At 40.0% G+C, this 13014-nt stretch overlaps 1 long non-coding RNA gene across 9 annotated transcripts in view; it reads left to right on the top strand.

Annotated features, from left to right (window-relative positions):
* Positions 1–13014, top strand: part of LOC132649337 (uncharacterized) — a 414614-nt gene that overhangs the window by 372759 nt on the left and 28841 nt on the right. For 7 of the 9 annotated variants that reach the window (XR_009587757.1, XR_009587762.1, XR_009587758.1 and 4 more), the window contains 2 exons: positions 6192–6324; positions 8456–8605. This is a non-coding gene — a long non-coding RNA (uncharacterized LOC132649337). The remainder of the gene's footprint in view (positions 1–6191; positions 6325–8455; positions 8606–13014) is intronic. The other 2 variants (XR_009587755.1, XR_009587759.1) reach the window with 2 other exon arrangements.

Genomic DNA, 13014 nt, shown 5'->3' with positions numbered 1-13014 from the left:
CTGCTTGTAAATTAAATGACAATTTTTGTCTCTTATACAGTTTGTCCCCAAGTGGTGTTTCCTGTGTATTTCTAAGAGCCCCCTGTCTAAGCTACTAATTCTTAGCATGTGATTTTTCTTGAGTCTTAATTGTAAATTACTTATATGTGGCTTTGCATCAAATACAAACAAAAGAATCACAATGCCAGCACTAACCCACAAAAATGACTCTGCGGTTTTAAATCTTCAACACCAATTTTTATTGATCAGAGAACTTTTTAAAGTTATTATTGTTGTTGTGGGTGTGAGTGAATGTGTGCTGTGTATGTATGGGCAGGTGGGTCTCGGAGTATTTGTGCGTGCTGTAGAATGCACATGGGGTTCAGAGCACAGCTTTGTGGCACTGGTTCTCTCCTTAGGGGGTTCTGGTTCTGGGGGATCGAACTCAGCTCATGAGGTTTACAAGGCAAGCACCTTTGTGTCTGAGGCCTAGTCCCTAGCTGGTAGTGCTACTGTGAAGTGACTGGGTGGTATAGACTCAGACATCACCAATGAATGAATGCTCCATCAGGAGGTAGCACCCAAGGAAGGAGGACATAGGCCCCTGAGGTGGGCCTTTCCAGGGTTTGTCTTATCCCTGTGCCCTTCTCCTAGTTCTCTGATTGCCAGTTTCTATTCTGTGGCCAGTTTCCTCCACCACACACTCAGTTTCAGAATGTTCTGCCTTGTCTGAGGCCCGCAGCTGTGAAGCCAGGTAAACTTGGACTGAAACTGTAAGCCAAAATGAATACTTCTTTTCAAGCTGTTTCTGTCAGTTTTTGTCCCAGTGACAAAAAGGTATTTAATAATATAGCTGAAAAATCCATTTTATGTGTTGAAGATACAGGAACCTTTTCCTCTTCTCCAACCCTCTGTACCTTTTGACTTTCCATGTGTAAACTGTGCATGTATTTTCCTATAGCTGAGTGTGCTATCACTCTTCTGCATTAATTATTATGAAGCCTTCAGGATGATGCTAAAAGCAAAAGCTGGCAGCCAGCATTGTAGCTAAACAAACACCATCACAACAGGGCCAATTAAGATTTTTCTGGTTATCAACCTTTTCAATTTGATTACTTCTTTGTGTCTCCATGAAAGGGGTCAAATGGAAGGTAGTAGAATGAAAACTCATTATTAAATTTCATCTTTGAATGAAATCACACAGCAGTCTGTTTCAAACTTGACCTAAAGCCTGTTGTACAGTTTCTTTTTTTTACATGTATATAATATATTTTTAATTTTTTTATTATTATAATTTATTCAATTTGTATCCCAGCTGTGGCCTCTTCCCTCATCTCTTCCCTATCCCACCCTCCCTCCCTTTTCTCCCCCTATGCCCCTCCCCTAGTCCACTGATAGAGGAGGTCCTCCTCCCCTTCTATTTGACCCTAGCTTATCAGGTCTCATCAGGGCTGGCTGCATTGTCTTCCTTTGTGGCCTGGCAAGGCTGTATCCCTCAGGGGGAGGTGATCAGAGAACCTGCCACTGAGTTCATGCCAGGGGAAGTCCCTGCTCTCCTTTTTAGGGACTCCACTTAGATACTGAGTCTATGGGCTACATCTGAGCTGGGGTTTTAGGTCCTCTCTATGCATTGTCCTTGGTTGGGTTATCATTCCCTTCACAGGCCTTAGGGCTCAGTTTTTATGCCTCTGTTGCTCTTCTTTTGGAGGTCCTGTCCCTTCCGGGTCTTTCTATCTACCCCTTCCTTGGGCAGATTCCCTGAACGCTGCCCAAAGTTTGGCTTTGAGTCTCAGCCTCTGCTTTGATACCTTGATCAGTACAGTCTTTCAGAGGCTGTCTGTGGTAGGCTCCTGTCCTGTTCCCTGTCTTCTCCTGCTTCCGATGTCTATCGCATTTGTCCTTCTGAATGAGGATTGAGCATCTTCCCTAGGGTCTTCCTTGTTTAGTTTCTTTAGGAGTATAGATTTTAGTATGTTTATCCTGTATTGTATGGCTAATATCCACTTATGAGTGAGTATATACTATGTGTGTCTTTCTGCCTCTGGGATACCTCACTCAAGATGATCTTTTCTCATCCCCACCATTGGCCTGCAAATTTCATGATTTCTTTGTTTTTAGTTGCGGAGTAGTATTCCATTGTGTAAATGTACCACAATTTCTGTTATCCATTCCTCCTTTGAGGGGCATCTAGGTTGTTTCTAGCTTCTGGCTACTACAAATAGAGCTGTTACAAACATAGTGAAGCAAATGTCCTTGTTGTATAGTTGAGCATATTTTGGATATATGCCTAGGAGTGATATAGCTGGATCTTGAGAAAGCACTCTATTCCCTAATTGTCTGAGAAAGTGCCAGATTGATTTCCAAAGTGGTTGTACAAGTTTACATTCCCACCATCAATGGAAGATGGTTCCCCTTTCTTCACATCCTCTCCAGAGAAGCCAAAACAATACAATGGAAAAAAGATAGCATGTTCAACAAATGGTGCTGGTCTAACTGGATGTCTACATGTAGAAAAATGCAAATAGATCCATATTTATCACCCTGCACAAAACTAAAATCTAAGTGGATCAAAGACCTCAACAGAAAATCAGACACACTAAACCTGTTAGAATAAATATTGGGGAAGAGCCTTGACGTCATTGGCACAGGAGACAGCTTCCTGAACAGAACACCAACAGCACAGGCTCTAAGAGCAACAATCAATAAATGGGACCTCATGAAACTGAAAAGCTTCTGTAAAGCAAAGGACACTGTCATCAGAACAAAATGACAGCCTACAGATTGGGAAAGGATCTTCACCAACCCTTTATATGACAGAGGGCTAATTTCCAGAATATATAAAGAACTGAAGAAGTTAAACACCAACAAACCAAGTAATCCAATTAAAAATGAGGGACAGAGCTAAACAGAGAATTTTTGATAGAGGAATATCGAATGGCAGAGAAACATTTGAAATGTTCAATGTCATTAGTCATCAGGGAGATGCAAATCAAAACAACCCTGAGATTTCACCTTATACCCGTCAGAATGACTAAGATCAAAAACTTAAGTGACATCAGAATGGCTAACATCAAAAACTCAAGCGACAACACATGTACTGTTTCTTAACGCTGAGATTTTCATTTTTGTGTGTGTGTGTTGGGGGGGCACAATACAACAATTTTCTAATTTCCAGAAAATTAGATTCTCTTTCTAGATTTACTCTTGCTTTCTCTCATTGAACTGTTGTGACCCATTTTAATCTTGATATTTTCAAATTTCATAATGATGTTTTTATTTTTTTACTTTTTAGTGGTACTTGAGATATGAAACTACACCTATTCTTGATCAGAGAAAATTTGTTTTATTATTTGATAGACTTCCTTTGGGTTTTTTTTTTTAGCTTCTCCTTTTCTCCTTCCTTTCTTTTACATTTTTCCTTGGTGACAGGATTTCATCTAGTCTAGACTATCTCAAAATCACTGTGTAACTAAGGCTAGCCCTCTTGGCTGCACTGTGTAGCTGAGAATGGTCCTCCTTCCAGCACCATCTAATTTTGAGAATTACACCTATGTGTCACTGTGACCAGCTCAGGCTCTCTCTTTGTGGGTCTTCTGTGAGATGGATGCTGAGCTCTGTCATTTGATTGTACTTCTCTCTTTATTTATCATGTTTCTCTCTTTAGCCTTGTATTCAGGAAACCTCACTTTGTCTTCCAGTCCTTTCACCACGGTTTCATGCATCCCAAGCCTTTTATTCCTAAGAGTTTATTCTTGCATGTTTTGGGGTCGGGGGAACAGAGCTATGTGTGGCCACATGCTTGTGCGAGTATTATGTGCTCATGAGTGTGGAGGACAAAGGTTGTCCTTCCTCAGTGGCCATCCATGTTGTTACTGCTAGACAGTCTCTCACTGAGCCTAGCACTCACCAAGGCTCACTGATTAAGCTAGATTGACCGGCCAGTTAGTCCCAGGGAGGTTTCTGTCTCCCTCTCCCCAATACTAGGATTACAAGTGTGCTACCTACAACTGCCTTTGTCACATTGGTTCTGGGGCTCAAACTCATGTATCCTCATGTAAATGGCAAGCATTTTACTGACTAAATTATTTAACAGTCCCTAAGAAATTGCTTCCCTCCTACCTCCCTTCCTTCTTGGTGTGTGATTGACATATATTACAGTACTGACATGCACAGCAGTGTGGTGCCAAGAAATCAGGCACCATAAAGATCCACAGGATAAAGTCAAAATTCCCTTTGCATATTAGGAGATACATCTGAAGTTACTCTTCTGTCTTACACTTTGGCAGACCTTCTCCGTTGCTCACTGGCCCTATGGTTTGGTTTACCTAACAGTGAGTGCTGAACAGGGACTATACAGAAACTCCGTAAGGAGTTTATGTTGAAGTTGAATGAACAGACAAAATCAGAGGCATTTTTGGAAATAAATCACACCAAAAGTGTGATGTGGCAGCTCAAACTGAAGACATTTTGTTCTTGTTAACTAAGATGAATTCATTTATATAAGACTTTTCCCAGATTTTAGATTTTTTACTTATTATTAGTTCATTTTTTTTTCTGCAACAAAATACCTGAAGTAGGAATACAAATTATAAAGAGGTTTATTGACTCATGATTCTAGTGGCTGGAAAGCTTAATTATCGTAGTGCTGGTGTTGGCAGGAGACCGCCTCAGTTTTGTCACAGCAGGATGACAAACAGTAATCCATACATGCAGAAGAGACTAAGCATGTGGAATGGCCTTGCTTGAAAATCATCTCCACAGGGCTCCTACCATTCCGTAAAGCAAGTGTTTGTTCATTCTTGAGGGTAGAATACCTGTGACCTAATGATCTTCCAGTAGATTCTATCTCTTAATGGTTCTGGTTCTGCCACCTTAAACGCCCCCTTCCAACTCCAATACAGGAGACCAAGCCCCCAGACCACAAACCTTTTAAAAAGATGAACCATATCCAGACCATAACATCAAGAGATATGGAAGGAAAATCGTAGAGAATATTGTTGCTGATAACATATCAACATTGTGTTCATGATGCCGTCTACCATTTGTCATAATGTAAATGTATCTGTAAAATTTGTAGTTCAAACAATACACAATAACATTCTTCTGTAATATTTAGCTTTTTCAAAATGTGTACTTTTAAAAAATTTTATGTGCCTCTGTGTTTCACCTACATATATGGCTATATGTCATGTGTGTGTCTAATGACTTTGGAAACCAGAAGCTGTGTCCAGTCACTTGGAATGGAGTTAGAGATGTTTGAGAGATTCTGTGTGGATGCTGGAAATCAAATCTGTGTCCTCTGGAAGAGCAACTTTTAACTGCTGAGCCATTTCTCTAAGCCCTGTTGTGGTTAGTTTTAATTGTCAGTCTGACATAATCTACAATCACTTGGGATGAGTCTCAAGGTTTCGCTAGATCATGATAGCCTATGGCAATACGTTGGTTGATTGACATAATTGTACTAATTGCGCTAGGAAGACCCAGCCCACCATGGGTACTGACATTCCCTAAGTCTGAGTTGTGGCCTGTATAAGAATAGGTAGAGTGAGGTGAGCATGGGCATGCATGCATTCATTTCTCTCTGTTCTTGACTGTGGGTGTGATATGATTAGCCACTCTGAGCTCCTGTCACCTTGACGTCTATGTTGTGGTGGGCTATAACTTGGAATTGTGAATTCAAATAAACATTTTCTCCCTGGAGTTATTTTATCACAACAACAGAAATAAAGTGAAGTAATATTCAGTGTAATTTATGAATGAAAAGACTTAAGTTAGGAACCACATCTTGCTCATGTTTTTCTATTTCATACAGAGTTTTAAAAAAGCAATATATTCCCCAATAACTCTTTATGTACTTTGGAGTCCAAACTGGATTCTAGATGCTAAGGATAAAAGAAGAAGCAAAAATATAGGCTCCTCATGGGTTTTGTTTTGTGCTGAAAGAAAATGAATAAGGAGTGAAGTGGAGTATGTAGTCTATCATTAATGATACACGTTATAATGAGTCGGTGCCAGAAAGCAGAGAAGGAGCCTCTCTGTGCAGGGACACAGGGAGCTGCAGCAGGGAACTTAGGAGCCTTCTTCTTAGGGTAGTGGTTCTCAGCTTCCCTTTGATCATTTAATATGGTCTCTCATGTTGTGGTGACCTGTAATTATAAAATCATTTTGTCGCTACTTCGTAACTGTAAATTTGCTACTGTTATCCAATACAGGACCCCTGTGGGGCTGTGACCCACAGGTTGAGAATGACTCATCTAAGGACCACAATGAGGGCAAAGTCTGGGAAGAAAGACTAACTTGCTGTGTTATTGGAACATCGAGGAGTATGGGACACAGGTTTGGCAGGTGAGCAACAGATGGCTGTCATGGTGAGATCACGGGGGAAAATACTGGCTTTCACTTTCTTTTTTAAAAATGATTTTATTTTTGAATTTGTGCGCGCGCGTGTGTGTGTGTGTGTGTGTGTGTGTGTGTGTGTGTGTATGTGTGTTTGAGGTGCATGCACACACATGCTGTGATTGCCCATGGAGGTGCAAAGATGTCAGATCTCCCAGAGCTAGAGTTACAGGCAGGTGTGGGCCTCCAGTTGTAAATGCTGGGACCTGTACTTGTGAGAGCAGCAAGCACTGTTAACTACTGAGCTATCTTTCCAGCTTCTCACTTCATTTTCTTCAACTTTACATCAACTTTTCTTCATTTTCTTCAATTTTACATCAATCTGGGGGAGCTACTGGTTAATTTTAACTAGAAGGATGTGGCCAGCTGACCACCCTTGATACTGACTACAGAGAAAGGGTAGGAGAATGCTTCCTGTCCAGATCCAGATAGTAAATATTTTATGTCTGGCCATTCTGACCATGTCAGTGACAGCTACTCAGAACTGCTGTCTGCCATTCTGCCATTTCAGTCTAAAAACAACTGTAGAGGAAAAAGTAAGTCTAGCTTTTCCAATGAAATTGTTCCAAAAGGAAATAAACTGGAGGCAGGCTAGATTTGGCTTACATGCCATGATGGGTCAGCCCCTGGCCTAGGCATCTTGGTTTTCAGCTGTGATCCTGAAGGGCAGCACTCACGTCTGCACCCACTGTCTGTTCCACACTCAATGGCAGCTGCCATCTCTTCATAATCTTTATGCGTAATCATTTATCTGTACAAATCATTTGTTACTGCCTTGAAGGGATAGATAATATAATTAGTGTTTATTGGCTGCTATTCAAAGGACATGCCATTAAAAGGAAAAATACATTTTTCTGCCTCACTTTAGCTCGTGGATATTCAGCATAAGGGTGTTACTCCCTGTGATAGCCATTCCAAGCCCAGTTTCACCCTTTCCCTTCTGTACCCTCTCTTTGACAGACAGGCCTCTAATTGCCTAATTGAAATGTATCATGGACTTCAACTGCCAATCATAGCAACAAATTTGATTTTTCTATTGGACACATAAAATCCTTTTTATTAAACAGAAATGAAATTTGGGGCTGGGATGTAGCTCAGTTGGTCAAGGGCTTGCCCAAGATTCATGAAGCCTCAAGCTCCATCTCCTGAAGCCCATGAAATGGTCATGGTGGCACGTAAGTGTAATCCTAGGACGTGGTATTATAGGCTGTGTCAGACACACAGGGTTATCTCAGCCACATAATGAGCTGGAGGCCACCCGGGCTTGCACAAGGCCATGTCACCACCACAAGAAAAGGGACAGATGCAATTTTAAAAACAAAATAAGAAACATCTTATTTGTGCTGTTATATCCCCTTATAAAATTGCTCAAATATTGCCCTCCATGTTTTGTGCCAAATATTTGAGTTCTGGTATATATTTTACGTGCCAAATACCTTCCCTTGGTAGACACGGCTTGTGCCTCCTCAGGAATGGAAGACTGACATGCTTAAAATTCAGCCTCTCTAGATGATATATCTCCTTTTGTCCCATTGGCAGCACCGGCAACCATTTTAAAGGTAACCTGTGAAATTAATTTACTCTCCCTTTAATCAAACCACAGCTGTATAAGACTAGGGTTCTAATTCTGATTGCCCTTTAGTTTCCCAGTAACACGGGAGAAGGGATCATTTCCTCTATTTAGTGTATGTGGTATGTGTATGTGTGTGTGTTTCTTTCCTCATTTTTTTTTCATTCTTCATCCTGTTTTCTCTATTTGTATATCTCATGTGCTTACTGGATAACTGGCTACGAGTGAACACCAGCGTCAGTGAGAGAGCTCAGTTAGGTGCTTACCACCAAGCCTGGTGACCTGAGTTTAATCGCAGGGACCCGCAACAGGGAAGGAGAGAACCAACTCCCACAAGATCACCCTAGACTTCCATAAGTACATTGTGGCATGTGTGTTCACACACACACACACACACACACACACACACACACACAGACACACACATTTTAAAAAGAAAAGCTACAAATATAAAGTGGCAAAATCAAGTTGCTCGGTAGTTCACTCTTCTCTACCCCCCATCTCTTCAAGGATTTCAGAGTCATTCCGATTAACTCAGAATGACGTGTCAGACCTTCTCTCCCTGAAAGTAAAGTCCTCTTCTGAAGGAAGCCGTGCAGAGCCTGCAACTCTTTAAGCCCCACTGCAGCTTGGTTGATGGTCGGCCTGCACCAGATGTAAGTAAGTACGTTTGCCTGGCTGTCACCGTCTCTGTCAGACAAAAATTACCTGGCGTTTACAGAGGAAAGGAAACTATAGAAACTGCATCCATAAACACATTTGAATGATGAGTTTTTATGGGTGTATGAGAAGATAAAATTTGAAAGTTGGGACCTAGCAGGGGCACAAATTTGGTCGTTGGACCTCAAATTCTGAACAGTTCTGAGACTCTGAGGAAAGAGGTGATTGGTAACAGCTAGTAAAATCCGTGTAATTATAGATTTTATAGCTGTAACTGATCTCATAAAGGGATCAGGCGTGGGTATATCTTTGAGGTGTGCTCATACGCAGATCCTTGCTTCATCATTTTGAGGCATAGAAAAGCGTTTTAAATAGTGACTGTGAGGAAGGAGCTGTTGCCATTTTCCTTCTCAGTCTTTGCAGATGAATGGGTGACTATGGTAGTTACTTCAATTTTTCCATAAGCCCAGTGATGTCAACTTCTTTACGAAGGCAGCCTGGCTGATGCAGGATAGGAGGGACAGCTCACTGTTGTGGTATTTCTAGAGACAGAGCACTTGAATTCCGTAAAGTGGGAAAACAAAATTCATCTTATTTATAGTCACATTCTGTAACAGAAGCAAGACGTAATCCTTAGCTATCACCTCCTCCGGTTAGCCACTGGTTGAAGTGTCTTATGGGAAACTCCTTTCATTCTCATGATGTGTGAGGGGAATTGCTCTTTTCTTCATTAGTGGTTGAGTCATTTGCCCAGGGCCATACAGCTAATAAGTAGTGAGGCTGGGATTTCAGCTGAAGCTGCCTGACTCCATGTTTTCTTCCCTTAATGTGTACACTAAGTAACTGTCTGTGTGTATAAGGACTAGGTGCTGGGAAAGTGTCTTAATAACTCAATTACTATTACACATTACAAATTTGAAGAAGCATGAAGTCCTTTCTTGAATCCTTGTGGAAAATGTAGCAGAGCACTATGCACTTAAAACTTCGTTCTATAAAAACAGATCTTTTTAAATATTAGATTTATCTTGAGTAGAGATTATTTGCAGGGGAAACAAAGCCCCAAACCAATGTTAACCTCCTTAGGAAATGTATAAGGAATAAATCAATAAAGTAATGGAATATTATGTAGCAAGATATATGCTCTAATAACACAGTCAGTAATTCAGAATTAAATCTTGGCCACAGACACCCTCATGTTTGAGAAGTTCAAGCATATGGGACTCCCAGAAATCCTCAAATATGTTCTTTTTGGACTGGTCTTGGCTCTCCCACAAAACCAGCTCCAAACTTTTTATTTTTGGCATTGATCCTGCCTCTGACCCTCTGGGCTCTGATTTCCCTTTTAGTCTAAGAGTTTCCTGTGTTTGTGCAGACAATGGACCAACAGGTCTCTGAAACTGTGCTATGTAGGTATGAAATATTAATGTGAGTTCTGCCCAGTAAAAAAAAATCCCAAGCCCATCTCATTTCTTGGGCATTGTTTTAAGCAAACATGCTAGGGTTGTGTCCTGCTCAGGGTGCTCTTTCTCTCAGTGATCTCTCTGGAGCCTTGTGTGAGCTAATGGCTCCCCACCCACTTGAGGTCTTGCCCATCATATTATATCTTTCTTCCAAGGAACAAAAATAGAACTCTTTTTGACGGCATGGGAGACATTTTCTTGCTGTGTCTCTCCAGGAAAAAATCTCCTAATCTAAGCTGACAAACCCTTGCTGAAAAAAACCGAGACCAAATGGCATGTGTAAACCCCAAGGAAAGCATTCTTGTTTTGTGAAGTCTTCCCTCACTGGGAGTGTTAGGGACTTTACATACACTGATAGCAGTTAGGTTTGTGGAAAGAATGAATAGCTATAAACAGCTGGACATACTGTCAAAACTCAGTGCCGTCAGCCTATTTTTTTTCCCCAAGCCCTGTATCCTGAGAAAGTTGGAGCTCTCTTAATTGACATTTTTAAGATGAGTGAGAGACATGGGTGAGTGGAGTTGATTTCCTGAAAGACAAGCTGGATAGTGGGTTTGAACTGGCAAGTTCAGAAGCAGGAAATAAATCAGCAATCGTGTTGGGATCATGGCTCTGTGCTTGCCATTCTCATGGAGGGCGCACATACCGCTAGATCAATGAACAATTGGGTTGCCTGTAAGCCTGATGACATTGGCACTTTGCATTTGTTTTTTTTTTTTTTTGTTTTTTTTTTTTTTGTGACTCATGGTCTAAACCCGTTACACAACGAAATCTCTCATCTTGTGAAATAATTATGAGCTGCCTCTTTGGGGCTACCAGGGACCAATAAAGAAAGCAAAGGCTTTATGGTTTTTGTTTCCAGCCTCAGATCAAATCGAACTGAGATATTATTTTGGCAGTTCATGAAGCACAAATGTGATTTTCTTTATAGTATTCTTTTATTTCTTAATTGACAGCACTGTCTTAATTATTATAAATAAACCCATCAAGTCTATATATGATAATACATCATTAGTAAGGAAATTAGTATAGCCAATGACTTATTAATATAATATACTTGTAAAATCTAGGCAAGCACATTGTATAAATAGAATGTTGAAACAAAAATGAGTCAGTGTCAGATATGTAGTTTATATAGATGTACCTTACTGCATTGTCTGATAAGGGACCTTTTTTAAGACTTAAGTTAATGTCATATCTAAAATTGAGCTGGCCTAATTGTGGAGGTGCACACCTTTAACCCCAGTACTTGAGGTTAAATGCAGGCAGATCTCTGTGAGTTGGAAGCCATCCTTGTCTACTTAGCTTTAGACCAGGGCTACATAGTGAGAGACACTGTTTCAGATTAATTAATCAATTTATTAATTAAAAAAATTGACTTGACTTTCATACCATCTCCTCTGAGAGAGGGCATTTGTTTTTTTTTTTTGTTTTTTGTTTTTTTTAATAATGTCCACTTATTTAAATCGTTTCTCAAGTGATGCTTGTCTAATCTTTATGCTGCCATAGCATTCATTGATAATAAAATCTTGAAAGCTACACTTGGTATTCATAACTTGATATATTAGTGCTTGGATGAGTAGGTGGTTTCTGCCAATCTTATATTCAATGGGAGGCATGATATGAGTCTTTTCGCAGTACCTGGGGCACGATGGTTAGTGAGAGACAGTTACAGGTGTGAACACACATAACTTCTTGTGTATCCATTCATCCCCCAGTGGGAAGCTAAGTTGCTTATCCTTTGTTTGTTGTGAGAAATGCTCCTGTTACTGTGCAGCACAAGGATTTGCTGAGGCCTCTGCCTCTGCTTGCATCAGGCATATTCCCTATTCCGACCCTCACCCAACGGAATCCTCAGATTCTATGATAATTCTGGGATTTCTTCCTTTAGTCTCTTTGAGCTGTCTTCACATTACTTCAATCATTTTAACATTCCCACCAGCCTGAATTAGAATTCCCTTTTCTCTATTTCTTTCCCAGTAGTTGTTATCACAGCCACTGGAGGTAGATAAAAGATGATAGTGCATTGAGGATTTTATTTGCATTTCTTCCACAGCCAAAGACATTGAACATATTTTATATTTTTTTATGTTGTAGGCATTTATGTATTTTACAGAAAATCTGTGTTTGCTCATTTTCAATCATTTTTGTTTTGAGGTTATAGTGTGTGTGTGTGTGTGTGTGTGTGCGTGTGTGCGTGTGTGCGCACATCTGTGTGTGTGTGTGTGTTTTCTGTATATGCCTTTTCTTAGGTTGAGATTTGCAAGGTTTTTTTTTTCCCATTCTGCCTCTTTACTTTGTTGATAATATCCATTGATGCACAAAACATTTTAATTTTCAGTTTAGTTTATTTAGTTGCTTATTTTTAATATTGTGTCAAAGTATTGCAAAACTGACTTCCTTTGAATAATAGTCATGTCCCCCTGGTTAGCCCGATACATTCTATCAACAATAGAAAAAGAGATGATGATGATTGTATGTAAAATCTCTCAGAAAATGAAGCGAGAAGATGTAATTTTTATAAAGCAGTAACAATTCAGACATACAAAATAAAAGTATAAGAACATTTCAAAAAGTAGACTTCTAACAAAGTGCTATGAGGAAAAATGCAGCAACGTGTGTGTGAGAATGTATCACAGTCAGGCTGGAATTGTCCTTGGAACATAAAGTAAGACACTTGAAAATTCATCCCTGCAAATTTATCAAACAGGATATTAGGAAAAATATGATTTGACTAACGCATAAAAACTATCAACAAAAAATGTTTTGAGACAGTGTCTCATGTATCTCAGCTCAGGCAAGCTTAAAACTCACTATGTAGTTAAGATCAACTTTGAACTAATGGTCATTTTGCCTTCTCCTCCCAAGTACTGTATTATACCTGTTTTTTTGCTGTGCTGAGGATTGACCCCAGAGCTTTGTGCACATTATGAAGACTCTTAACCAATT

The sequence above is a fragment of the Meriones unguiculatus genome, chromosome 19 (genome assembly GCF_030254825.1).
Source record: "Meriones unguiculatus strain TT.TT164.6M chromosome 19, Bangor_MerUng_6.1, whole genome shotgun sequence".
NCBI lineage: Eukaryota > Metazoa > Chordata > Mammalia > Rodentia > Muridae > Meriones > Meriones unguiculatus.
Note: the sequence above shows the minus strand (reverse complement) of the source record. Positions and strands in the feature narration are given on the sequence as shown.